The 27,466-nt window shown below is 34.1% G+C and overlaps 2 pseudogenes; one reads left to right on the top strand and one right to left on the bottom strand.

The window, feature by feature from the left end:
- The window catches only part of LOC149570837 (protein LAZ1 pseudogene), a 231,769-nt pseudogene that overhangs the window by 183,558 nt on the left and 20,745 nt on the right, over positions 1-27,466 (bottom strand).
- LOC149570838 (RAN GTPase-activating protein 2 pseudogene) lies at positions 23,371-24,959 on the top strand (annotated as a pseudogene).

The following is a 27,466-nucleotide window of genomic DNA, read 5'->3' as shown; positions in this document are numbered from 1 at the left end:
AAAGATCACTTCCTATGGTATGATTTGGATAAAGGGAAAATGGTTCCCAAAAAAGATAAAAGTATCTCTCTCTCTTATATATCCTAACATCATTAAGTATTTGTGCATTTTGGATTTTGAAGAAAGGTAAGGCACTTCCCCCAAAGCTAAAATATTTGTGCAGTTAATTGATTCTTAGTCATATCACTTTACTCTAAGTAAAGTAAGAGTGCTTTTAGAAATTTAATATTTTATGTGCAAATGAATTGAAAGTTTAAATAGTTGTTACTCATGGAATTAAATGGAAATTTTGTCATTATAAATGTTGGCCAAATTTAATTTCATTCATGTGGTGCCAACGTATATAACTATTTCTTCAAGGAGCAGTATTGTGATGTCAATTTCATGTCTTCCACATCTATGTTCAATGAAAAGAATAACCTTAGATGGGAAGACATGCAAAGAACCTAGTTTCAGACTGCTCGCTCAAAGAAGACCAAGATGCCAAAGACTCTGTTTGGCACAAATCTAAAGCTAGAGATTGTGGATATCCTTGCACTTCTCCTTGGACTAAAGGAAAAGAGGAGATTTTGGAGTTTTTCAAGCACCACTTCTTCCTAGTGCAAGAAACTTGTGCTGAGGGTATGCAGGTTGTCTAGGCAAGATCATCTTCCATGAACTCTTTTCGTTGTTAAATTTAGCCAAAGGGTTCAAGCAATTTTACATGTCCTCCTATTTGATTTATGCCCTAGCAACTCACTAGATGTGGCTCGACCTCTCTGGTATTTGGAATTATGATGAAAGCACCAAAGTCAATGAGTTTTACACACATCCACAACTGCAAAGAAGCTATGAGAAGTATGTATCTATCAATGATGCCTTCACAATGAGGCTATGTAAATAATTACAAGGATCCCCAGAGAGGAGATTCTCACCAGAGGTAGTTTTTACCATAAGTCAATTTGGATGCTCATTCATCTAGTTTCTAAGTTTCCCCCATTTACAAATAGGACCTTATAGAAAATTTCCTAAGAGATTGCCAAGATATCTGGAGGAGAAGATGGTCCTAGTCAAGTTATGTTGACAGATCCTTAAATTTAACACCTTTTGTTCTAATGTGAAGAAGATACGTGGGATTTCATTTCCTCTAGTGTTGGCCCATATTTATGTTCCTCCAGATCAAATGCTCAAAATTTGGTAAAGAGCTTTGAGAGAAAAATTAAATTGCTAGACTACAAGGTGCTCAAGCCTCAATATGATCTAGTTGAATTTGTGAGGGAACATTAAATATTTTTGGTCTGGGTGTCTCAATGAGTACCAAACTCGGGAGATATTTTTGTCATAGCTAAGTATTAATGACATTAATTGTATTTAAAATTTTGTTGATGTTTCTGACCATTCAGATGATGGAGCCTTCATGCATCCCACATCCTACGAGAAGATCAAGGAAACCCCAATTTTGTCTACCCCATATGCAAGTCTAGTTATAGATACCATGGAGGTTATGATGTAAAGGATCATCAAGAGAACTGATAAGTGGGTAGCACTCAAGTGAGGAAGAAGAGGATGGGGAGTACTGACACTATGGGTGGAGTTTCATCTAGAATAGCTTCCACTATAGCAACAACCATCACGACCATTACTTTAACTTCTATAGGCCCAACTCAGTCTATTGGACAAGGAGGAGACTAGGCTCTAGAGAAAAATGTGCCAATCACTCCTACTTGTGGGAGTGGCTCTCTTGTGGACACTGGGAAACTTGGACAGAAGTAGGATTACAAGGATAAGGGGAAAGAGAAATAAAAATCAATGGCTAAGCCATCTTCCCTTATTAAAGTCATCAATTTGGATGGTGAGACCAACCCCTTGGATGAATGGGAACAAGATGCATCTTACCAAGGGGATACCTTAGCCCTTTCCATAACTAAGGTCATTGCCTTTCCTTTTGCCTCTTAGAGCCACCAAACTCTCTTAGTTCCAAGAAAGTTATTTGATCCCATTGCCTTGTAGTCGGTTGTCAATGTGCTCTCTATAGATTCTTGGCTCAAGCAGGCCATTGATAGAAAGAAGATGAGGTATGAGGAAGAAGCTCCATCAAAGGACTTGATCACACAAGTCATATCCTCTCATCCATCTAAGAAAACAAAGAAGAAAAGATAATTTTTGCATTAGTTATGAATTTAACAAATGGCCACATGCTGGTTGAGATTTCTGAGCCACCTAAGGAGGGAAGATTCCATTACCTATCAAAGGATGATTTCTAGATTAGCATAGTTGATCTTGGCATCCTAATCCACAACTCTATGATAAATATATGGAAGTCAACTATTGAGAAAATAAAGGATAAGCTAGAAGATCTTAGAGTAGAGAAAGAAATATTAAAAGCACCAAACAAGGAGTCAGTGGAATACATAATGTTTTCACTTAGAAGCACGTCTTCAAGTCAATTTAACATGAATGTAGAGGAGAACAAGAACTTTCTTCTAAAGTTGCAATAGGAAAGGCAATTTGGGAAGGTGGGAAGAGCATGGATAGATCAGATGATGGCTCAAGGCCCCCTATTAGTTGAAAACTTGGGAAGATTAGTAGTGGATGCTCACAAGCTCAGAGAGGTAGCCTCAAATCATCAAACAACCATACAAAAGATAGCTGATGGACTAATAGAGCAATTGACCCTTCTACAAGAAGTAATCGACACAAAGAGAAATCTATCCATTTCTCATGGGATCCTCAAGACGAGTACGAAGCCACTATTTCATGGGAGATAATCCTTAGAATTTGTCATAGAAAGTTCTGTGAGGTTCGCAAATGAGCTCAGTGATGTATATGACTTGGTACAAAAGGTTATTGATAAGTTGTTTTAAAATTTAAATACATTGCACACAGAGTCTTTTGTATTCACCAATGGAAATCTTGTGGATATTGAGAGAATAAAATACAATTTCTTGGCATTTTTTTTATGAGGTTGGTGACTTTCTCAATTCCCAAATGTCCAAAATCTAGGAACTCTTAGCAGTAAATGCAATTATCAACAAAGAATCGAAGAAGTACAAATCAATGGTAAGCAGAATGGATGAATTAATAGACATGCATAATCATTGGATGGTCTAAGCCAACAACATAATTATTCCAAATGTCAAAGAGCTGAACAAAGTAACTAACACTATGAAATCCTATAGAGCCAAATCAGTTACTCCTAAGAAGACATGATGTTCTGACACTTTTTCAAACATCTATCATTCTCCCCCCTTCTCTTTCTTTTTGTAGCCATTCTTGGCATCTTGTCAATCCCTATAATGAATAATGTTTCAAGCTTGTCCTATTTTTAGTTTTTCTATCAAGACATGCTCTACAAAGCATATCCAATGTAATTGGCCATTTTGAGAAGGCATGTAAATGTAATTGTTGTCACAAAAGTTTGCACCCTTGTCCAAGGTTTTTACATAAGGACAACCTTGTGAAACTTGGAAACAACCTCCAAGCTGTGGGACTTGAACTGTGAGGTTGAGTCTCTGGAGAAGGTTGGCTTCCTTTGCTATCAGGATGCACCTAACTACTCTTGGAGAGGAAAAGGGAGAAGGAATGCATAAAAGAAAATCTACCTATTCTAACCTAAGGAGGTGATGCATCAAAAATAGAGTGTTCAAACCAATCTTTACCCATATATGCACTTTTGAACCATTCTGACACCAAAAGATATACACATCTAGACTTGTTTTAATCAAACAGTTGCATGCAAATCAGAAACCCAAATAAATGACACAAGGAAGAAGAGAATTCACTTATATATCATTCATAGGCTAAAAAAAAGATACAGTCATGCAAGATTGTAGATATCCACAATACACCAATGAGAGGCAAATAGTTCTTGCACAATACATCAATGGCTGAAGGAGATAAGGTAGAATGTCATATAGTTTAGAGGCAAAGGGGATTTATAGTAGCAAGCTAGATAAATTCTAGGGAAATAGAGAGGATCCAAATTTTAACAAAATTTACAAAATTTTCCTTTATAGATTAGGAATAATTAAGATATTTTCTACCCTAAACCAAAATTAACCACTACACCTAGAAATTATTGCAAATCTGAGGAAATTCTAATCATGGAACAACTCTAGATGTAATAGTGACCAAAATCAATGCATCCAGTTGTAAGAAAATCTAATCCAAAAGATCTTATCACTACATGTAATAAAGAGGCATGGAGATGCATTAATGCCATGGAACAAGGCCAAAATGTTGCCTAGCATTGGAGAAACAATCCTTGTTATGTGTCATGGCCACAATGAATAATTCTACACTATTGTCAAGGAAAACACATGATGGAATAACATGCAAGTTAATCACCATGAAAATATATAATTGAATATGTGGAATCAATTTCACTTGACCAAAAAAGATGTGAACCATTGATTCAGATCTTCATTTGAATATGGACAGTTCAGATGTTGCAAAAGATATCCCAACCGATGAATAAAACCGAACCATAGATCCAAGATTTTCCTTTACCACATAGATGGCTGAGATGTGCTCATAAAATATCCAAAGATTCACCAAGATCTAATGGCCATTGTATCTTTGCAAGGGACCAAAGAAATGATGAAAAAATATGACCATTGTCCGATCAAAAGTAACTTAGCACGACAAAAATCCACCACACCACGACCCATAAAAGGGAAAGACCCACTTGCCATGTGTCAATTCATCACTTTTTCACTATAACCAAAGATCAAGTAACTCCTCAAAGTGACAAATGACCACTCTTGATCTGTTTGCATTGGATGGTAGAAGGTAGAACACAAAACATGTGGCCTACGACCTTGACATGTCAACATAGTTGGAGGATGATCCACCAAAGGAACTTGGACCCACACAAACACATGGTGCAATGTCACTATATTACATGAAATAATTCCCTCATATTTCTATGTAGCGACATAACAATGGTCATAAATGATCCTTGATCTAAGGTGCATCAAAAGAACTAGCCCACAACTTGGAACTAATTCATTTGTTAGCACATTTCCCAATACATGGTAGAAGAGGTAGCATACAATTTTGTGATTTTGCAGAAGCAAGAAAAGTCACTTCTCAAAATAGAAAAAATGGTTAACACAAAATGTTAACCCTAGCTGGAAAACATGTGTTAACCCACAACTCGACACATGAAGAAAAAATGATCCAACTCGGCACATGAAGGAATTGAACTAGCTTGACATATGAAGAAATTGAACTAGCTCGGCACATGAAGGAATTGAACTAGCTCTCCACATGAAGGAACTATGTTAACACAAGATTTTCACGCAACTAAAACGTGTATTAACCCACATCAAAGAATCCATCCCATTTAAGATCTCTCAGATTGGTTATCAATGATGGGTTGAATGGGGGGGCAAAATTGGCCAACATTCTTGGCAACTCAAAGGGAATGCTTGCTTGCTAAGCATAGACCAGTGGCCTTAAGAAATCCATTGGGTATGGGGTCACTACCAAGAATTGACGTGTTATCCCACCTACGACTAGCAAAAAATTTGTAACCATCAAAAACAAAAAACTTCGAGGAGCTCCAGAAAGCTTAAGAACAACTCCAGAAAAAGGAGTAAATGTGCTCATGCACTTCGTGGAAAGCAAGAACAAATAGAAATAATACTAAACTACTTATGTGCATGGAAACTTTAACCTTCATCAGAATCATGGTCTGAGATGGATCCCATTGACTGGGATAGGCAAAATTTCACCATTAGGCTTGCTTAACTGGAAAGCATTAGCTTGCTTGCAACTAATAAGCACATAGGGACCACTCCATAGTGCATCAAATTTTGAGTGCCTCCCTAGTTTTTCCCTGTCTACATCCCATTTCAACACAAGATCACCTTCTTTAAAAATTCTAAACTTAGCCTTCCTATCAAAGTACTTCTTCACCTGTTGTTGATGTGCTCCCAAGGTTTTCATGGCCTGATTTCTTTTCTCCTCTAATTCCATCAGTTTTGCTATTCTTATAGACATAGCATTATCTTCAATTAGTTCCAATTGATGGGCTAGTTCAAGAGTAGGAAATTCCAATGAAATAGGAAGCCTAGCTTCTCTGCCATATACCAACATAAAAGGGGAATTTCCTATAGCTCTCTTGAGTGTTATTCTGTTAGCCCACAGTGTTCTTTTTAACTTCTAATGCCAACACCTCTAATTATCTTCTATAATCCTTTTCATAATCTTAATTAGGTTTTTGTTAGATGACTCAGCTAATCCATTGCCTTAAGGATAGTAGTTAGAGGATGTACTCAAGTAGATATTAAGATCAATTGCCCATGCACAAACCCGAGCTCTTATAAAAGATTTTGCATTATCTAAAATAATGGTTGAAGGGGCACCAAACCTAGTTAAAATTCCATCAAGGAATTCAACAACTGAAGATTCTATGGCATCCTTCAATGCAATTGCCTATGTCCATCTAGTGAAGTAATTTGTAGTAGCTAGAATCCATTTATGACCAAAGCTAGAAGGAGGATTGATGGGGCCTATGAAATCTCATCCCCATTAAAGAAAAGGCTGATCAACTTGAATAGGGTGGAGAGGAAAAGTTGAAAGTCTTTTTTTACCAAAAAAGAAAAGCACATTTTTCACACTTTCTAACATATCTATGACAATCATGGAACAAGGATGGTCAATAGTAACCAACTCTCATTATCTTCATGGTAGTTGTTGTAGCAGCTAGAATCCATTTATGACCATAGCTAGAAGGAGGATTGATGGGGCCTATGAAATCTAATCCCCATTGAAGAAAAGGTTGATCAACTTGAATAAAGTGGAGAGGAAAAGCTGCAAGTTTTTGTTTACCTAAAAAGATAGCACATTTTTCACACTTTCTAACATATCTATGACAATCATGGAACAAGAATGGCCAATAGTAACCAACTCTCATTATCTTCATGGCAGTTGTTCTTGCTAAAAAATGACTACCATCAAGACCATTTGGAGATCCTTTATTATTCTTTCAACTTGATTTATATCAAGGCATCTCAATAAGGCTCCATTGAAATCCCTCTTGAAAAGGATACCATCAACTACGACATAAGGAATTGACTACAACTTGTGTTGTCTTCTTTTAGTTCTATCCAATCCTTAAGGATATACATTGCATAACAAGAAAGTCATCATATCATCCATCCAATTCCTTGGATTATCATTCCTTGCTTCTTGCTATTCTATTAGTACCATAGCAACTTCCTCATCTGATTCCTAAGATGAGATCATTTGTTTGCACAATCCTTTTCCTCTGACCAACTTGGTAATCTGGACGTCAACATCATACTCCATCACCTTAGTGACCATCCAATTGTCTTCTCACTAATGTCTTTGCTCAAAAGAAAGTCCTTCACACTTCCATGAGGTACTAGCAAATGGATCTTATTGTGTGATAGAAGGTGTCTGAATTTTTTCAAAGCTCACATAACTATAAGGGCTTGCTTCTCCACATGAAGAAAAAATGATCCAACTTAGCACATGAAGGAATTGAACTAGCTCAGAACATGAAGGAATTGAAGTAGCTCAACACATTAAGGAATTGAACTAGCTTGGCACATGAAGGAACCATGTTAACATGAGATGGTAACCCAACTAAAAAGCTTGTTAACCCACATCAAAGAATCCAGCCCATTGAAGATCTCTTAGATTGGTTATCAATGATGGGTTGAATGGGGGGGGGGGGAATTGGCCAATAATAACTCTTGTAAAAGTTAATGAGATCAGAAAAATTTACTTTTCACAAACCCCAATAGTTGGGACTACTGTGTGAGACTCTAAGTTCATTTTAAGTTTTGATGTTCATAGTTTAGAGTATAGTATTTGGAATGAATGCGCTGATGTTGGAAGTTGAATGAATTTGAATGAACTTGGTTTTGTTTCATTTATTCAATGGAATGTATCTTTTAATTTCTTCTGCATAAGTATCTTGTTTATTCCCTATGCTGTATACTCTTATTTGCATGTTTGGTATAGTTTTTTGCATAAGGAAACTAGAAGATTGTTAGTGGATTAGCAGAGAGATAAACAATTTGGGTATTGTCAAAATTTTATCTAACTCTGTAATCCAAGGATTACCTATTCTACCATCTCTTCCTTTATTCCTATTTTAGTAGCTAGTAATGCATGTTTCTATTCTTTGCATTGTAAGTCTGAATAGATTGTATTTTGTGAGTTTATCTCCCTTCTTTTCCTAGGTTGTTTAAGATGTTGAGAAACTTGGTTTTTGCCTCTTCTACTCTTTGGTTAAGAGAATACCCCCATAACTCGAAAGACAAATTCATTGCATATCTTGCATTCCTAAGGGAGTTGTACCTTTCAATCTAGGGGTCTCTGATATATTACTACATTAACACATTTTGTTGTTAACTTCTTTGTTTTCCATAAGCCACTGGGCAATCAAAGAGTCAAGGTATAAACCAAAGCATCAAGGAAGACAAACTATTAACTAATAGTTTTTGGCAACTCTACTAGGGAATTACTCATATGTTCTAAGTTATCTTAAGCAAGTCTATCTATGGCTTTACTGAGATACTTAGATATTATCTTTGTGGCACTCAAATAGTTGAGTCATGTATAAAAACTCTTAAGGAGAAATGGTGTTGCCTCATGAGGAACATATCCTAGTAGTGCAACCTAAGCTTGATTTCTAGGACAAACACAAGGATATCATAAATTAGTTGAATACCCTTGCCTGGAAAAGCCCAAAGTCCCTTGACCAATATAGAAGAGTAAGCTTCATCCTTGAAAGAGAGGAAGTCAATGTTTAATATTGGGAGGGAATTTTGCAAGAAAGAAGATTAAGATCAAAAGTGTGTCTGTTGTGAGCTAACATAGTTCACCCTGGATCCTACCTATACCCACAACACCTGTGGTAAAGGGAAAGTTGATCCTATATTCAAAGAATTGCAGAAAGATTAGCTCCCTATATTAGATCTTATAGGAAGAGGAAGAGCCTAGTCTCGGGACCCAGTATACACTAATACATTTGGGGGTCATTTTCAACCTAAATTTTTGACGGCAAGCCAATTTGGCTTGTGAAATTTTATTTTTTTTAATGATCCCGATAACATCAAATTTTTGACAAAAGCTAAGTTTGGTGTCTAAATTTTGACATCGTCAAGATATAAGCAAAAAGAAAGAAAGGTTAACTTCATTGGTTTACATGGCAAAGTGAGGGCATGCAAGAGTGAGGGAGGCTTGAGGAAGAGTTTTACAACAACGTTTAAACATAAGGGATAAATTATAGTGGCATTTAAAGGTAAGGTTTAAATTATATCTGTTTCATTTCCTATTCACACTGTAGCGACCATATTTGAGTTTTGTTCAAGCGTTTATCATGGAGAGGGGAGTTTTGTGCTATGAGTTATTTGTTGGTGTCATTTTGTCAAAATGTTGGAGGGAAAGAATTATAAATTTAAAATCATGAATAATATCACTCTAAATAGATAGCACAATAAATTTAAAATGTATTAGGGTTTGGAAGAAATAAGGAAGATATTTTGATAGCTTAATTCCACCCCTGCAACTTCCTTTAGGATCTTTTCTTGTTGTTCTCATCCTCCATCGACAATTTTAACACACTTTTCACAATTTTGTCAAAATGTTGAAGGTTTTCACAAATTACCCCAATCTCCATATTTTTGATTAGATATCAACCTTTTTGTCTACCATAGAAATTGTGATCTGCAAAGGAGGAGTAATTTTGAGGTTTTGGGTCCGCTACCATGAAACAAAATTTGAAACAATTTTTATACAAATTTAGGGAGTTTTTATGTAAGTTTAAAGTCTGATAATGGAGCTTAGGCAATCAACAAATAATTTCTCTACTATGGTCATGAAGTGGCTACTAAGTTGTGGAAAAATCATCCATGTCCACTCTCAGTTTCTTGCCAAACATGTTTGAATGCAAATAAAGAGTGAATATTTATAATAATGGGAATGATCTCAAATGAGTATATGAGATTCAAGAATAATATAGAAGAGCCCAAAAGTTAGGGCAATGACAGGTATTTGTAGACCTAATTCATCCATCTTCTATGTAGCTAGTTGGTAATATATAGATTTGAACTTTTATGCGTTCTTTTGTTGTTGCATACAATAAAAAAGTTTTCAAAATGAGGTTTAGAAATGAAAATAGGGTTTCTTCTTCATTTCTTGAAGCATGGTGTATATATGTTCTATTCATATAGTTCTGAATGAGGACTAGAAAACTTATGTTCTATAAAAATTTTTGCAAAATGAGGATTTGAAATTAAGGCAGAGTTTCCTCTTCATTTCTTGAGGTATGGAGTCTTTATGTACTTATATACCAATATCTGACAAAGTTGAAGATACTGTCATAGAATATTTCTGTGAGTGATGTTTAATGAAGGAAGCTACCAACTCCAAAAATGTTCAAATAGAGGACTGTCCCAAGGATTCTAATTAAGTCAAGCATCTAATCATAAAAGAACTCTTGCAATCCTAAATAGATGAACACATCTGAAATACTAAATAGGATCTATTGAGTTGCATTAGAAACTTCAATCTCTGATCATTGATTTAAAATGAATCTTCTGCAAATCAATCACTCATAAAGAAAATACTTATAGAAGACCCCAAACTTTGAGATCGAGAACTAAAATTTCTTTCCTCTTGTATATTTGCGCCAAAAGATTTAACTTCATCTATCTTAAATGAAATTTAAAAATCAAATTTAGTGGTTCTATCTATGGCTGATAATCTAACTATTGACCTTTTCTCTAGTGCACCATCTGTCACTTTCTAGAGAAGTATCCCACAGTCTTGCATCTAGATCAAGATTTGGTTGTTGGACCAAAAAAATTAGCTCACTAGTTAAGGCTATCAACCATGCTACCAGAATTACCATGGTTAAGTGTAGAAGCTTCAACTTCAACACTACCTACTTCTTTTCCTACTAATTCTAGCAACTTCCTAATCTTGACCATCCTAGATGCTATAATATTCTATTTTATGAACAACATGCTAACAATAAGAGGAACCACTACCAAGGATAGAAAAAGAGGTGAATTTTTAGGAGCATTTATTATAGTCCTAGTAAGACTACTAAATCCAAAGAGGCATTCAGTCAAAAGTACTAATGCAATCAATTGTGGTCGTAAATGAGAAACCAACACTAATATGGATTAATTGGCATAGTTTAAGTTCATCCCAAACGTTAGATTGGTATAACACAAAACATATTCAACATAGAAGCTACAAGAATCAAACCTCACCATTCACCATAAACTAAATATCATTTCTAATTGACATTAAATGTAAAATCAAAGGATTTAAACTATTCATAGAAAAATTGAGGAGTTTGTTTCAAATTCTTTGTTGTTGAAGGTGACAAAGATCAATCCCTACCATTTATCTTTTGAAATTTTCTAGATAAGACAACTCTAGTGGCCACACATCAGTCCTTCGGAGCTCAATTTCAATTAACTTCCACCAAGGTGATTCAATTTCAAATGATTACTAGTGATAGAACCTCAACTTCAAACCTTTACCAGAACTAAAAATTCTATTTTTGGGACCTCTAGAAGTCTTTACAAATGATTTAAATTTGATTGTAGGTCTCATTATGACCATTTATCTATAAGACACAATCTTGATCTCATGTTGGATGTTGGTTATAATGATTAAAATCTAATTGCAACCTTTAGATTCAAGGAAGATAGCTAGATTTTATCCTTTCATCACCCTTTATCAAGGTCTATATTCATTTATAGAATCTATTTTAACTTGATATCAAACCTCATTCTCATAGTTTTCTCATGTCTTTTGGGATAAAAATAGGATGAAATTAGCTAGGCATAAGTAATAAGGAACTAAAAATGAGAATGGATATGTTCTTTGAATATATTAGAGTATCTCACATCTAATCTAAGTATGCTTTTCAATAAAAAAATGCTACTTAGTATCATGTTAGGTGCACATTACTCTCACTGGAATACATTTCAGGCATCTATTCTAATCTTTGTCATCCCTTGACTATGATCTACACTTGGTTCTCATCTATGAAGGGCTTCATCCAATTCCACATCACTCAAGATATAAAACTTAAAATCTAATGGTTGTATTCATGATATAAAGCTTATATTGATATGACAAATTTACAAATAAACTTGGCAAAAAATATGATATGATATATTGATATCAAGCTTACATTGATATGATATCATCCTTTAATTGTTGAATACCATATAAATAGCCTTATTAAGAATGACCATATACATTCCACTTGCAAATTCCTGCAACAAAAACTTGGACAATCTGGATTACTGGACTGGTACAAGGTATTTTATGTTGGTACATCTTTGTTTCGAAGAGGAATTAAGTAAGAGCAATAGCCATGGCCATAGCTAGGAGAGAAAAATGCAAACCCCGCTCAACATTTCCTTGAATGTACATGATCATAGGAACCAACACAAATAAACCACTACATAAACCAAAATACCACCAATTGAAAAAGGAGCTCTTGCTCTTCCTCTCTTTTGGGTCTCTGTCATCAAATTGGTTTGCCCCAAATCACTTTGAAAAGGCTCGACATAAATTTAACTATGCGTTGAACCACATGACTTTCTTTTGCATATTAGTTTTAATTGATTGAGCAGGGTTTTGCAACATGGTGCATAATCGATGGTTGTCACTATGGGAAGTTACAAGGAGGTTAAGCATGGTGACATAGCGATGGTCCTACTCAGAGATCTGGACACATTCTTTCTTTCTTCTCATTTTAGGAGATTTATGATTGTGGGTTTAATTATGATGTGATTTCACTTCCTTATTCCCTTTTAATGGTATACTAGATGTTCCTCTATTGCATCTACCTAATCTATAGGATCATTAATATTTGTAAAAATCAAAAGTTTAGCACACAAGATGCAATTTGCACAAGGTCAAATATATGTTTCCAAATGATGATTAAACTTTGTATGACATTGTTTATTAACATCACACCTACTGAAACATTTCTCTTATATACATTTGACTAATCCAATATAAGGAATTTAATTGCCTTGTATCATTTTACACAACATGAAATCTTTACAATGCAATCACTCAAATTTTAAATAGAATTGCTATTACAAAGAAAACTCTCGGATACAATAAATCTATTAAATATATCTATTATTTGATTCATGAGTCCATATGAGAAGAAATATCTTATTTTCATAACTTCTACATGGACTTAATAACAATGATTATTCTTTCACATAAAATGATTTCTTTCCTTCCTATACAACTATGAAAATGGTACACTCTTCCTCTTACAATGCCAACTATATGCATATCATTGAATCTCAATTTACACATTCACATTGATATACAATAGGGTGTAAATCCTTCTTAGATTACATAGAACAACAATGGGGATTTTTTGTCACATTACATTACAAAATGACATCGAAAGGATGGATTTCTTCAATTAAGTGATACATCAACAGAACACTTGATTCTTCAGCCATGCCAAGGGAAAAACCCTAACATTTTCATAGATCCCATTCTCACAAACATGCAAAAAAAACATAAAACCAAGAACCATGGAGGCTCATCTCCCATCCTAGTCTTCTAAGAAGCCAATCACTGAGCTAGGGAAAACAAGGCTCAAATAGCTTGCACAAAAACATCTTACCATGCATGTAAGAACAACATCCAACACATTTACAATCCCTTCCAAAGTTTTACACAATGGTTCCCCATTGGAGTCATAATCCTAGGGTGAAGGTGTTCTTTTCAATAAGACGCTTGCCATATCAACCATTGTCTTCAATAAGCGACTTCCATCCCCTTTCAGGGCTTTCAGAATCATCCTCGTCTTCATAATAAATTTCCAAACACACTACCATAAACCATAGATTTCTTGGAGCCTATACTCCATAAACTTCCTCTCTCCACCATACTTCCCTTATCACCCCCAAAGCAAGATACAAATGATCCTGGCTTACAATGGAGCCCATACTCCAAGGTTCTCAACTACATTGTCAATCCCAATTAAGCCCTTCACCTTGGACTTCTCTTCCCTTCCCAAAGAGTGAGTGAAGTCCTCACACCCATAAACAACAATCATGTCAAAAATAAGAAAACAAGTAAAAATCAAGGAACCCAATACACTAATTAACACAACACATCATTTACAACACTACACACAATACACACTTACATGTCTACATGAACATAGATTCAGCACCACTATGCAACTTCAATAAAAACAATGGCATGGGCACCAAATTTCAATCCAAAGAAATGTCAAATGATAGTTGTTGAAGAGCTCCCTTCCTTGGCCTCCTCATTTCAAAACCCTAATTGTCTCTAAACTTAGAGAGTGAGTGAACACCCCACTAGTTTGTCCAAGCCCGCTAAAAAGGCTCTTCCACTAACTCATTTTGGGGAAAAACATTAAGCCACTTTCTCTTACAACTTTGTCCCTACCAATTTTTCTACCTTTGACTAAGTGAAAAGATTGGGATAACTCATAGAACAACTCATTTTTTGAATTGGTAGGAGAATGCATTGGTTAAGGGGTACCCTAGGCTAGCTAAGCACTAAAATGGTCAAATTTAGGCCCATAATATTTTATGCTAACATATGGATGTCTTATTTTCACAAAAGTGGCACCTTGGGACCACTTATTGACCCTTAAAAATCCTTTTCAAGTTTGAACTCTAATTTCCTTTGATGGTGACCCATCCTATCCTTTCTCCAATTGGGTTTACTTAATATTTGAAAGATAATTGATTTAAGGTTAAGTGCAACCAAGAATAAACCTTAGGTGACATGTTATAAACACATAAACAATCACAAGTGTCAAGTGACACATTAAAACACATTACACATCACCATGACACGTCTCTAATGTATTTACATGAACTTAAATTTATCACACCATGTAAACTTAAATTTACGAAATGAACACATCACATCGAGGCTTTGAAACTCTCAAAGATTTGTCTTGGTTATACAGTGTCCACATAAGTTTGGGCCTTGTTTCTCCTAGTTAGTTTTCCATGGTTCAATTTCTTGCACACTACACTCAAACCTTAGTAGCCCAATGAAAAATTATATAAAATACATGTATATAGGTGCATGGCAATTTCATATTAAATAATTCACATTAACATACTCAATTATCATAATTAACTTCTCTTTCCTACTCATTTCATATAAAGGATTTGAAATATTAAAATGTCATAATTTACATATCTACCTTAATACTTAATCACATGATCAACTTAACATCATGAACCACATCATAATCTAATTCTTAACATAATGATGAAATACCAAATGTATAACAGTTAAATCATCCAATCATAAAAGTTAGGTCCTAATACATATCATAGATGAAAATCACCAAGATCAATACTAAACTCAAGTAGATATTATGAGTCATAATCCATCAGAATCTCAAACAAATGTCAAACTATCAAGTCTCGAGTATCAAAATGAAAGTGAAATATCTATGCTATGATGGGTCGGGATGAAGCCTCACATTTGTTCACATAAAATTATATTTTAAACCTATCGGTTTATCGTTGCAAGCACAAAAGCATGCATTTCTAGTATAAAACCATTGCTAGAATATATTATCGTTTAACAATATTTTTATAAATTTACAAAACCTAAAGTTCAACCTCCTATAAATAAATATATAAACATAAAGTTCAAAATTTTAGACAATTTATTAATTATGAATTCTCTTACTTTCTGCAATAATTTTCTAACTATACAATCAACTAAATTACATTTATTAAAAATATATAACAAAATAACAACTTATATTCCATAAAAAAATTGGATCATCAATATTTAACATTCTTCTTTATATATTTTTATATTTATAATAGAAATGAAGATTCTATATAAATTAATAATAAACCAAAATCAAATAATTTTCTTATTTTATAGGTTACAAAATATATAGTATTTTATCCACTTTTAAAACACATTGTTAAACCTTTTTAATAAGATATATTTTAAAAAGTTAATTAATTTCATTTTTCTCATACATTATTAGATGGATATTATTTCAATAGATTTATTTTTATGAGTCTTTAAATACTATTCAATTTCATTGGCTAACTTGATATTAAAATTTCTTTTACTTATCTATTAATGATGGAAGAGTATAAAAAGGAGGAAAATTAGGAAGACAATATAATTATATTGTTAGTTTTTTTATTTACTTTTTCACTATTATATTTAATATATGTGAATGAACCTACTCGGTATAATTAGTTTACATAGTGATAGGATTAAGTAAGAACTTTATTGTTCTTGGAACCATTGGCAACAAAACCATTGGTAAGAACTTTTTTGTTCCTCCTAGCAATTACTCGTTTCCATTCAATGTATCGATCGATTGTTGTGTGCCACATGTATTTGTAGTTGTTGAGTCACACTATCTTCATTAAGTGTCACCAGCTTTTCAAAGCTGAAAAGTCTCTTCTTAGCATCTCTCTTTTGACTTTCCATGATATGTCACATTTATTTTGCCCAGTCTAATAGCCTATTTGCATTTTAAGCTCTGTTAGCATGTTAGCGGTGGTATATCTTTCTAAGAGTAATGTAATGTCCAATAGTTATGTGTATGTTCCAAGTTCTTTAATTCCTTAGAGATACACCAACCTATGGTTTCATGTTTTCTGAATATTTTGATTTAAAACTCCGTTTGGTGTAAGGTTTTGTAGGCATGATGAATTCCCATCAAAACACTAAATCACCGACACAAAATTATCCACAAAATTATTTTTAACTACTTTTTTGAGTTTTAGTAAAAAAATTATCATAAAGTTGTAGGTGAAGATGCCTTTGTTATTCCTCTCCATTTGATCTATTGGGCAACATATCAATGCATTTTCTCTACCAAAGTAACAATTTACATGGGAGTTATCTATTAGTTTTTCATGTAATTTTAAAAACAGTTTTTGTTTTTAATAAAATTAAGCTATATTTATCACATTATTAGCATTTTAAGCTTTGTTAGCATGTTAGTGGTGATATATCTTTCTAAGAGTAATGTAATGTCCAATACCTATGTGTATGTTCCAAGTTCTTTTGGAGGTAGATTGTCATTCTTTGGTTTTTATAGTTGAGGACCCCTAATTGGTCCCTCAATTAACTGATCAAAAAATAAATAAGCTTGAATTCCAAACCAAAATGGGCAAAATACACTCCAACAAGTCTATAGTTAAATAGCAGAGCAAATCAACAAGCACTATGCCTACACTGGGAGCATAGACATCATCCACGAGTAAAGACAAATATTATAGAGCCACTTCCCTACCCTCCTCCTCCTCTTCCACGAAGGCTATAAGAAGTTGTGTTTATTTCTTACAACTCAACTTCTTCTTTTGCATTTTATTTTACCCTTCATCTATCTACCTATCCTCTTTCATTCTTGAGCATTTATTATTCAGTGTTAGCAACACCTTCAAGATGTCGATTTAAATAAATGTTCAAGACTCCAATTTATATTTGTCAAATGTATTCATTTGGGGTTTATAATACCTTATCAACAATTTGATCTTGTTTTCATCTTGCAGTCATTTTGATCCACATATTTTCTATGCTTTGATGGAAATCATTACCTTATTCCAAAGTCAAGGGTTCTTTTCATTCCTTTAGATAACAACTTTAAGGAATTTTTTAGGAATGACAAATTTGTAGGAATGTACCTATCTCCTCCTAGAAATTACCTTTTTTTGTTCAATGTCAGAAGATGTCTAGGCCCCTAAACTTTTGTAGATGCTCTTAGATATTCCATCATTCTATCATTGTGCTATCATTTTCTCATTTTGATTTTATTTCCCGAGCCAAAAATTTGTGTGTTGCTTCAGCAATATATGGGTTCTACAAGAGTTTAGCATACTCCATCAACAGAGGGTCCTAAAAGAGTTTAGGATTACAATAGTATTTTGTCGGTAGATCATAGATATTTTCTTTGTAAATGCATATATATCAGGCTATTGCATTACAATGTATCAAGTTCTGCAATCTATGAAAATGCACACTGCTTCTTTTTGTTTGCCAGCTTTTGCTAGTAGGGAAATACGGTCCAAAGTGCAATATCATCTTCTTAGATTCTCAGAAGTTTTGAGTCTATTAAGAGAAAATGATTTACATTATTGTTTAGGTGGTCTTGTTTTATTTGCAAGATATCTGAGTATTCTGTATTTAAACTTGATCAGCATTTGGCGATATTAACTTACATTCAAGTATCTATTGAATGTCATCTACCTTATGGAGTGATTTTGATGTAACTCAATGAAGGAATATATCCTTTCAATTAGAGAGGCAACCTATGAAGAATATATGCAGTAGGTTAAGCAGAATGTGTCAAAATCTGGTCTGAAGGCTGAGAAATGTCCATCATTATTTTAATGAAATGAAATTCATTATTTCAATGTAATATTCTTGCTTCAAAATTTGTAGTTAATTGAATGATTAAAGAGAAATTTCTTGGAAGATTGATGGTAATATGTTTGAATCATGAAATGGGATATATGAAATTGCACAAGGGTAAGTATTGAATTGATTTGAAATATTTGGTCTGATTGATTCTACTTTTTGAGTTTGGGAGCCTTATGATTATCCATGCGAGGAAGTTGGAATTTTGGTACAATCGTATTTCAATGTGTTCTATGTTGAAAAAAAACATAAAAATGTTAACTGAGGTTTGCAGTTCTAAAGGTTCTATGTTGATTTGACATGCTCATTAAATATTTTTTAATATTTTTTGTATTTGAATAGCAATGAAGTGAATCATTGTCTTATTGGAATGGATTCAATTTGAAATAAATTAATGTGCCAAAATCTAGTGTTTCAACTATGTTTTGAATAACTGGCATTTAGGTGAGATTGGAATTAACTAGTGAGAAGGTGAAGGGGATATCTTTTCAGCTTTTCAAACTATTTTTCTTTCAATTGGTTGCAACGTAATACCCTTGAAAAATTATTCTTGATCCTGGCCTTCTCCACTCTAACTTAAAAATATGTTATACATCATATTGACAATAATTGAATATATAGAGTTTACCAATGCTATAAAAAGGAATTCATGAAGTTGCCTAAATAAAGATGTCTAAAAATAGAATAGATTAAGATAACTAAAAATAAAGTGTAAATGACCATTAATCAAGGTTCTATGACAACTTACTAAATATAACAAGAACCTAGGATGTGATATTTTAATAGCCCATATCTTTGGAGGCATATTTCATTGTACCAGAAAGAGACTAAAATGATGAGATTATAGTTGGAGATGTCAGTGTTGTCATTATGAGAATAAGAGTATGAGTGCAAATACATGTTAGTAACTATTACTTTTGATTTTTTGCCTGTGGCTTTGTTTTGGAAGTATTACTAGAGATAATATTTATTGTATTGATGTTGAAATATTTTGTTCAGAGAACTACTACTAGCAAATAAGGAAAAGGAAAAAATAGTGTGCCCTGTGATTGACGATATAGGGACACCATACAAACAATTTGTTAACTGATGTGGAGTATCAGTCTTACTTTGAGTTAAACAATGCCCAAATAGATCCCTCTTTTGAGAGTAGGGCAATGATGAAAAGAAAATTACATTTTTGACAGGTTGCATGTCCTCATGCAGATTCTTAGAGCAGTGATGAAAAGAAAATAACTTCTTTGATAGGTTGCATGTCCTTGTTCAGAATCTGTCACAAGATACATGCATTGACCCCTCAAGACTGACATCTTAGCTAAAGTATTTATGGTTGCGAGTGCCATGAGAAAATTTTGTGGGCCTGTTTTCCACTTTCGACCCAAAATAAGCAAGTATGAATAAAACCTGTTTATCTTACAATAGTTTTTTGAAGATAAGAATTCAGTGAAATGTGAATGAAAAATGCAACATTTCTTGTGGTGTGTAAGAATTGTACATAGAAGGTATCACTATTATTTAAAATTTGTCATGTATATCTGCATTTGTTTCATCGTGTGGTCACAATGGTATACTTCCAGTTAGAGATGGCCAATTTTGTGAATGGTATGCATAAATATTAGTACAAAGAAATGGACTGTATTTAACTACCCAAACATTGTTTCTATACTGTAATTACAAAAAGTTTGCAATTGTAATGATGGCGACACATTATATTTGTGATATCAGGTATCCAAGACAACATCAGTCACCCAGGTTGATTTTGATGCCATCAAAGTTTTGGATTTTGGCATTAATGTTGATATCAACTATTTTGGTGTTGAGAACCCCAGGATTAAAGCCTAGACAACAATTTAAACACACAAAAAAACCAGCTTGATCTCAATTTAGCAACATTTTCTCTTAAATTCAGAGTTCTTTATTTTGCTAATGAAAATCAAGTTTGTGTCTATAGTAATGTATGAGTATGTATTTTTCTACGAGGCAAAATATTTTTTAAAGAATGATAATTGATTTGCACTTGTTGATCTCCACTGTACAGGTGACTTGGTCAAGCATAATGTACTCACTAGATTCTCAACAAGAGGGACATAACAACACATCACTGGAGTACCAACAGAGAATAAATGTCATTGTGGTATGTTCAACTTCAACTATTTTCCCTCACTCCCACTATTCACCTAAAGCAAATAAAATACTAATTATTATTTTCAAATTTATAATGTTAACGCCAATAATAGCTACTCTTCACTATTTCATGTTCCAATTTTTTGTTTATTGTATTTGAACAAATCTATTTAATGAATTAAAAATTGTTCTTATAGCTCTGTATCTGTGGATATGTGTATTTTGGAGTGATTTCATCTTACCATTACCATATCCATATGAATCACCGTGTAACTAACGGGGTTGGCATACATCCTTGTATGATAATTTTTATAGGATGATATGTCAAAGGAAATGACCTCTACATCTACCGCCCAAGGAGTGAGTATACATAATGTAAGTTATAGTTCATCCTTGTTTCAAAATTGTGCTTATAGCTCTATATTTAGGCCTCTGTGTATATAGCTCTATTTTTGAGATTTTTTTTTATCCTGCAAAAACACACTACTTGACCTCTTGTGAACTAATTAGTCGACTGAAATATTAACATGTGAATCCATAGAAACACATTAGTTACCATTGCCATTATTCTTAAAACAACTGAAATATGACTTCCTATGCATGATCCATAATTTGAATTTGATGTTGTGTATCGTAAAACTATATGCTTAATTTTTTATGCTCATCATATGGCAATTCCAACTCTAAGTCCATAGCATTAGTTATATGCCCAACTAAATATAAACATCCCTACAGTTGGACACTCAAAGCTATTCATTCATTATCTCGCCATATCAACAAATCAATCACAAAAACCTTATGCCCCACTATCATATACTTATCACTAGTTTCATGCAATCACAAGATTTAAAATCTAGATATATTACTTCTCTTTGGCACATAGCAATCCCAATTGTTTGTAGGCTAAAAGCCTAAAACCATAAACTAATGATTTTGGCTTCCCAACCATCAAAATATGACTAGTAACACCCTCTTTATTAGGGATGTTTCTGGGATGCTCCAGAAGTATGAATAAATGATTGGAGTTTGTTGTCTTTCAAATGTTAGGGGATGCCATTCTAACTCTAAGATGGATTTTTGCATGGAACACTGTTCTCAATAAATTTGTCCATATTAATGTTGCATTATACTTGGAAGGTATTTATTTTGACTGATATGATACTAGAAACGAAAATATTTTCTCCCTATACTAATCCAGACCTAACCAATAAGATTTACACAACTAAATAAAGATTAATCTAGATTAAATATTGAGTATATCTGAGGGTATTGTTTTTTGAAATTAAGCTCTAAAAGCATAAATATATAAAAAACAAATGTTGCAAGAACTAGATTTATATAATTAATGCAACATGAAGGTGCCAACATCTGTGGGATCAGAAAAAGATCAACTCAGTTCATAGTTTACCTTGGGTTGAGTTTGTTGATTTAGATCAGACGTGAGCTTCAGGACATGCCCTTCACATGTGAAAATTATCTGGCAATCAACAAAGCTCTACCTTATGGTTTGCCTCTACTTTCTCTGCCTCTTCTGATATCTGGTACTTGCCATATTAAAGAATGCCAAATACTTATGGATGATTGCCATTAATGTTGACTCTTGGAAAAATTGAAAATACCATCAAAGATTGTTAGCAAGGGCCCTATAACGATGTATGGAGATTTAGTACAGTTATAAAGGCAAAAGGCATAAGATTACAGGCCACCTGTCTATCTAAAGCAATAGCCACAATATTAGTATTGTTCACCAAATTGCATATGCCTAAACAAGTTTACAAAACTCCTTAAATCTATATGACCATTAGGGCATTTGAGCATAACAAACCCTCATGATGCTCTGCTTTGAAAATCAGTGCACTTAATACATATGCCCCACCACCATTTTATAAATAGTCCTTAAACTACTATTGTTGTTTTCCAACCTTACTCAACCCGAAACAAACAACTAACAGTTATAGTGGAAGGACACACCTTGTTGTTTGATAGCAATCCCTAGGAAAATACAATTATATATTATTATGTATTATTAGTTCCTAAACTATAGCATTCAATGCACTTTTACTTTTTAATTTGTTTGTCCAATTAGAACACTTTATTATTCAATTACTTTTTGAGCTATAAAGTTCTCATATTTATTGTATTTAAAATAATTCAACATAATATATTTATTGAAAATTTGAGTGGTTGTTTTGTGCTTACACTAGGGAGTGCAACTTTTTCCTTTATTTGTTTGTCCAATTAGAACAATTTATTATTCAATTGCTTTTTGCAACTATAAAGTTTTATTATTATTATTATAGGTAATCGGCCAAAGTTTAGATTATTTATGATTCATTTTTATTATTATTTCTGAATTAATTATTATTATGTGTTGAGTAGATTTAAACCAAGACCTCCTCAATGAGAGGCTCCCAATTTACCAATGTGTTTTAGGCTCTTGCCTATTTTGCAACTATAAAGTTTTCATCTATATTAAATTTGAAATAATTTATAAAATGTATTTATTGATTGTTGTTTTGTAGAGTTTTGATTATTTATATAAAAAATGTAACAAATTATTTTAGAGACTTTGTACATTTAATATTATTTTCTAGGTACTAGACTTGTTCGAATAAAAATATTCACTTGTGATCTTGCTCAATATAGAAAAAATAAAAGAAAAGAAAAGAAAACTCTCGTTTTCCTCCCTGTCCCTTTAATTTCTTATATAAGAGTTCCTGAGTCTGATTGTAGGGTTATTGAATTTTACGCTCCGGATCCCAGAAACAGAGCACTCTTGTTTTGACGAAGGGCATGGGCACTATGGAGAAGCTTACAAGCGGATAAACTGTTTTTGAAATATCATCTGGATATGGGCATTACGAAATTCGTGACAAGAGCTGGGCCATACAGGCCTTCAGGCCATTGGAAGAAGAGCTCAGGAATTATTGTACCACAATACAGATTCCCCACCATCTTTTCCGAGTGGAGGCAGCTCTTGTTGCGAAAAGAGCTCTGATGGGTGTTCGGAAAACTTTAAGAGATGTGCGACTTTATCATTATCTCTCTGCAAAACCCTTGGATGAGGCCGTCGAGGTTATGTCAATATTTTCATCTGCTTTAGAAGGGTGCACGCTGAGATCCTTGAGTCTTGGAGTAGGGAAATTGGGAGAGAAGGGTTTTGAAGCTTTTGCACCACTCTTGAAATCTCAGAAAACGCTGGAACATTTGGAATTCGTTCGGAGCCACATTTCCGGAGAAGCTGCTAGAGCCATTTGTGAGCTGCTTCCATCTTTTGAAACGATTAAGAGTTTGCTTTTCTTGGGGAATAAGACAGGCGATGATGCAGCACGGGCCATTTCAGAGCTTGTTAAGAAATGCATTGCTCTAGAGGATTTCGGTTTCACAGACACCCGCATAGGCATCGATGGTGCTATGGCTTTAGTGGAAGCTTTCGGGAGAGCCAGCAGGTTGAAAATGCTCTGTTTAGAAGCCAGCACGTTTGGGAAAGCAGGCGGGGTTGCTCTGAGCAAAGTCATCTCTGGGCATCTAGCTCTCACTGAAGTTTTTTTAGGCTATATGGATCTTCATGATAAGGGGTGATTGCTATCGCCCGAAGCCTCAAGGATACAGCTCCATCTTTAAGCGTTTTCATCGTGTCAGGCAATCATATCACTTCAAAAGCAGCTCCAGCGCTAGCAGAATGCCTCGCTGTAAAGAATATGCTGACCGAGTTTTGTGCAAGGAACAATAAACTCAAGGATGTTGGGTCAATTGCAATATGCAAAGCCATTTCGGAAGGTCATGAGCAGCTCAAAGAACTTGATTTGATCTCAAATAAAATGACTAAGATTGGGGCTAAGGCTGCTGCGGAAGCTGTTGCAAACAAGCCTGATTTCATTCGGCTTTGTATTTTTGACAATTCCATTACTAATAAAGGAATGGAGGCCGTCAAAGATGTGCTGAGAAAAGGTACCAAGGGCGAGCATTCAGATATCAGGATTTAGACAACATGGATTTAATCGACGAGGATTCAGATATCATCATGGATGTGTTGTGTTAGGATGGAGAAAGGAGTCTCACGGACAGTGACACCGACTCAGAGAGTCTCGTTGACAGTGACACCGACGCAGAGAGTCTCGCTGACAGTGACATCGACTCAGATGAACTATCGGATGAAGGTCCTTATTACATGCACATACACTAGGACCATTTTGGACAATCTTAATCCCAAGATGGGGTTGTTTAGTTTTAGAAACCGCAGGTAATTCCTCCATAGCTTTCCAGAGTTACACGTTCAACTTTAATCTGAATATGACTAGTTTTCTCTTATTTAGATTGTTTCACTCATGTTAGTAAAGATATATTTTATTTTGCTATCTTCTGTAATGATGATGGGTTTCTGAAAAAACAATCAAGAAGATTAATTTGGTTTCTGTGGTCTATCAAACTGTCAAGAGTTCTATGTGACATATATGTTAATTTTAGACAATTCGATGGTGTTTAAATTTAGTTTATGAGAGATCAGAAGTAACATTTTAAGGCATTTTAATGGTTATAGCTTTTAGAACTTCTTTGTCTTTAAAAGACAGTTTTTATGTAATAAAATGAGAGGCCCATTCACAAGCTTCTTCAGAATCAATTTTTATAAATTTAGTTTTGATGCAAACAGCAATCACCTCTCTGCCCAGCAACCTCAAATCTTAGAAATAAAACAAACAGAGTCTGTTCATTCTTAGATTGCAACAAGAAACAAAATTTAATTCATAACAATCTGCAGATAGACCATTTAGATTCATAGCCTCTCAGGTCTTTCTTGCTAAATAACATTTTATTATATTACTATACAAAATCTTCTCAAAATTCTCTCTCTCTCTGAAAATGCAATTTTCCATGTCTTCACCTCCGTGCACAACCTCACACCAATTTTTTCACACTTATGTGTCCTCTTGCCTCGATTGGGGTGCTTCCCTTCTCCAAGCACAACCACACTGATATCTTCCCCTTCTATGTGCTGCCCCTTTTAAATATCTATGCAGCCCCACGCCTTCACTTGTCCCCTCATAAATGCTCCGTATTTCTCTCATGTGTGGCAACCTTTATTGTGATGTTCCCTTCGGAACTTTTACCTGGTTTACCCTAAAACTCCTATGTAGGGTTTGGACTGCACTTGGAAATTCAATTCACTTAAGTCTCTGTAATGGCCGCTTGTGCAATCTCTTAGGGTTTTGAGTTTTTGACTAGTTTCAATTGCAGAGACTCTTTCTAACTATATCTTAATAGGATTATACTCCATGCTTTAGTTTTAGTTTGTCATAAATGTCTGTCTGACACATGTTTTGCAAATGTATATGAGCAATATCTTTATTTTATGAATTTGCATTAAAAACGATAAATCATTGTAAATATCTACTATCCTGATGCTAATCTGCAATGGTTATATTGTTGAACAATAATTTTTATGTGAATCTCCAGTTGATGATAGAGAACTCCCTATATGGTGGTGATGGTCCTTAATCAACAAGTATCATTTATATAAACATACATTCTAATTGCCTTTTGCAATACGATCCATGATATCATAGATATTGATGTGCATCCATTACTGAGACCTGCAAACAACTTAAGAGTCACTATCAAATGTATTTTAACTATGATGCCTATTATATCGATCTGAAAATTTATGTTAAATGCGAGACTTTGACTTAGTTGAGGACTGGATATGAACCTGATCTGTAAGCTGTAATGTTGCCTCTAATGTCTGTGATGATCCAATTTCTTGTCTCAAGGAAGGCTTGATAGCCAATCTGGAAATCTTATCACTTTCTGTTATTAGGACTTTATGACCATGCATTGGACGTATGGGAGGGTATACCTCAATTGGGTTGCTATTCCTAGTATGATTTTTATGATAGTGAATTCTTATGGATCTGTTTCTGTTTTATATTGCTGAATGTATGCATTTGAGTCTTATGTGGCTGCTGCTCCATCTTGGTTGATACAAATATGGGTATGAAGTAAAATAAGAAATGTTCGATGGTCATGATCGGAATGACATTGATCCCCTCAAATAGATTATGAATTGAATGGTTGCATCTTTCTTGGGAATGGATACATCATTGTTTGTTGCAAATAAAAGAGGAGTAATTGAGAGGGGAGGGTTGAATCAGTTACTACAAAAATAATTCCAAATCTCTTAGATGTCAATACGAACTTCTCATTTAGCAAAAACCTTTCTTTTCTTGGTTAGAACTAGATATGCACTGTAACTCGGTTAACAAAGCAAATATAATATATTAATATGATTTAACCTTTAGTAACTTAGTTGCAGAAATATGAAGCATTAAGAAAATAACATGAACACATGAGACACCAGATTTTTGGGAAAACCGCCAATGCAACTAGTTACAACTTTTCACTCTTATGAGGTGAGCCCTATTAAGAACCAACCCTGTTAAAGGTTACAAAACACACGGTTAAGTGTGACCCTGAAAAAGGATTTGAATCACCCTGTTAGGAGTGGCCTTGTTAGAGGTCTTTAGACACTTCAATCTAGAAATGCCACCTTGTTAGAGGATTTACAAAATGACTGTGAAGCCAACTCTATTAAGAGATTTCTTCACCGCTACAATTGTTAGAGAGTAATAATGATTGACCTGATTGATGAAGCAATTGACTTTGCAGATTCAGATCACTATTTTGGTTTATCCTCTTGATCCTCCTTGATCAGAATATTTGTGCAGCTCCTTGGATGTTCTGTCTTTAATCAGATATCCTTCTTATTTCGCATTTTTTTCATTCTTCTTATTCCACATCTTTAATCCACAGCTTGACCTTTCATATATATGAAACCCAATGTCAAGTCGGCTTGAATGCCCTTTCAAACAAATATTTAACATCCACTAGGTTGGCTTTTATTAATCATTAAATTAACAAGAGTAAT

The sequence above is a fragment of the Cupressus sempervirens genome, chromosome 2 (assembly GCF_028749045.1).
Source record: "Cupressus sempervirens isolate cs-2001-9-10 chromosome 2, ASM2874904v1, whole genome shotgun sequence".
Taxonomy (NCBI): domain Eukaryota; kingdom Viridiplantae; phylum Streptophyta; class Pinopsida; order Cupressales; family Cupressaceae; genus Cupressus; species Cupressus sempervirens.
The sequence above is the reverse complement of the archived record's forward strand: the minus strand, read 5'-3'. Positions and strand labels throughout refer to the sequence as shown.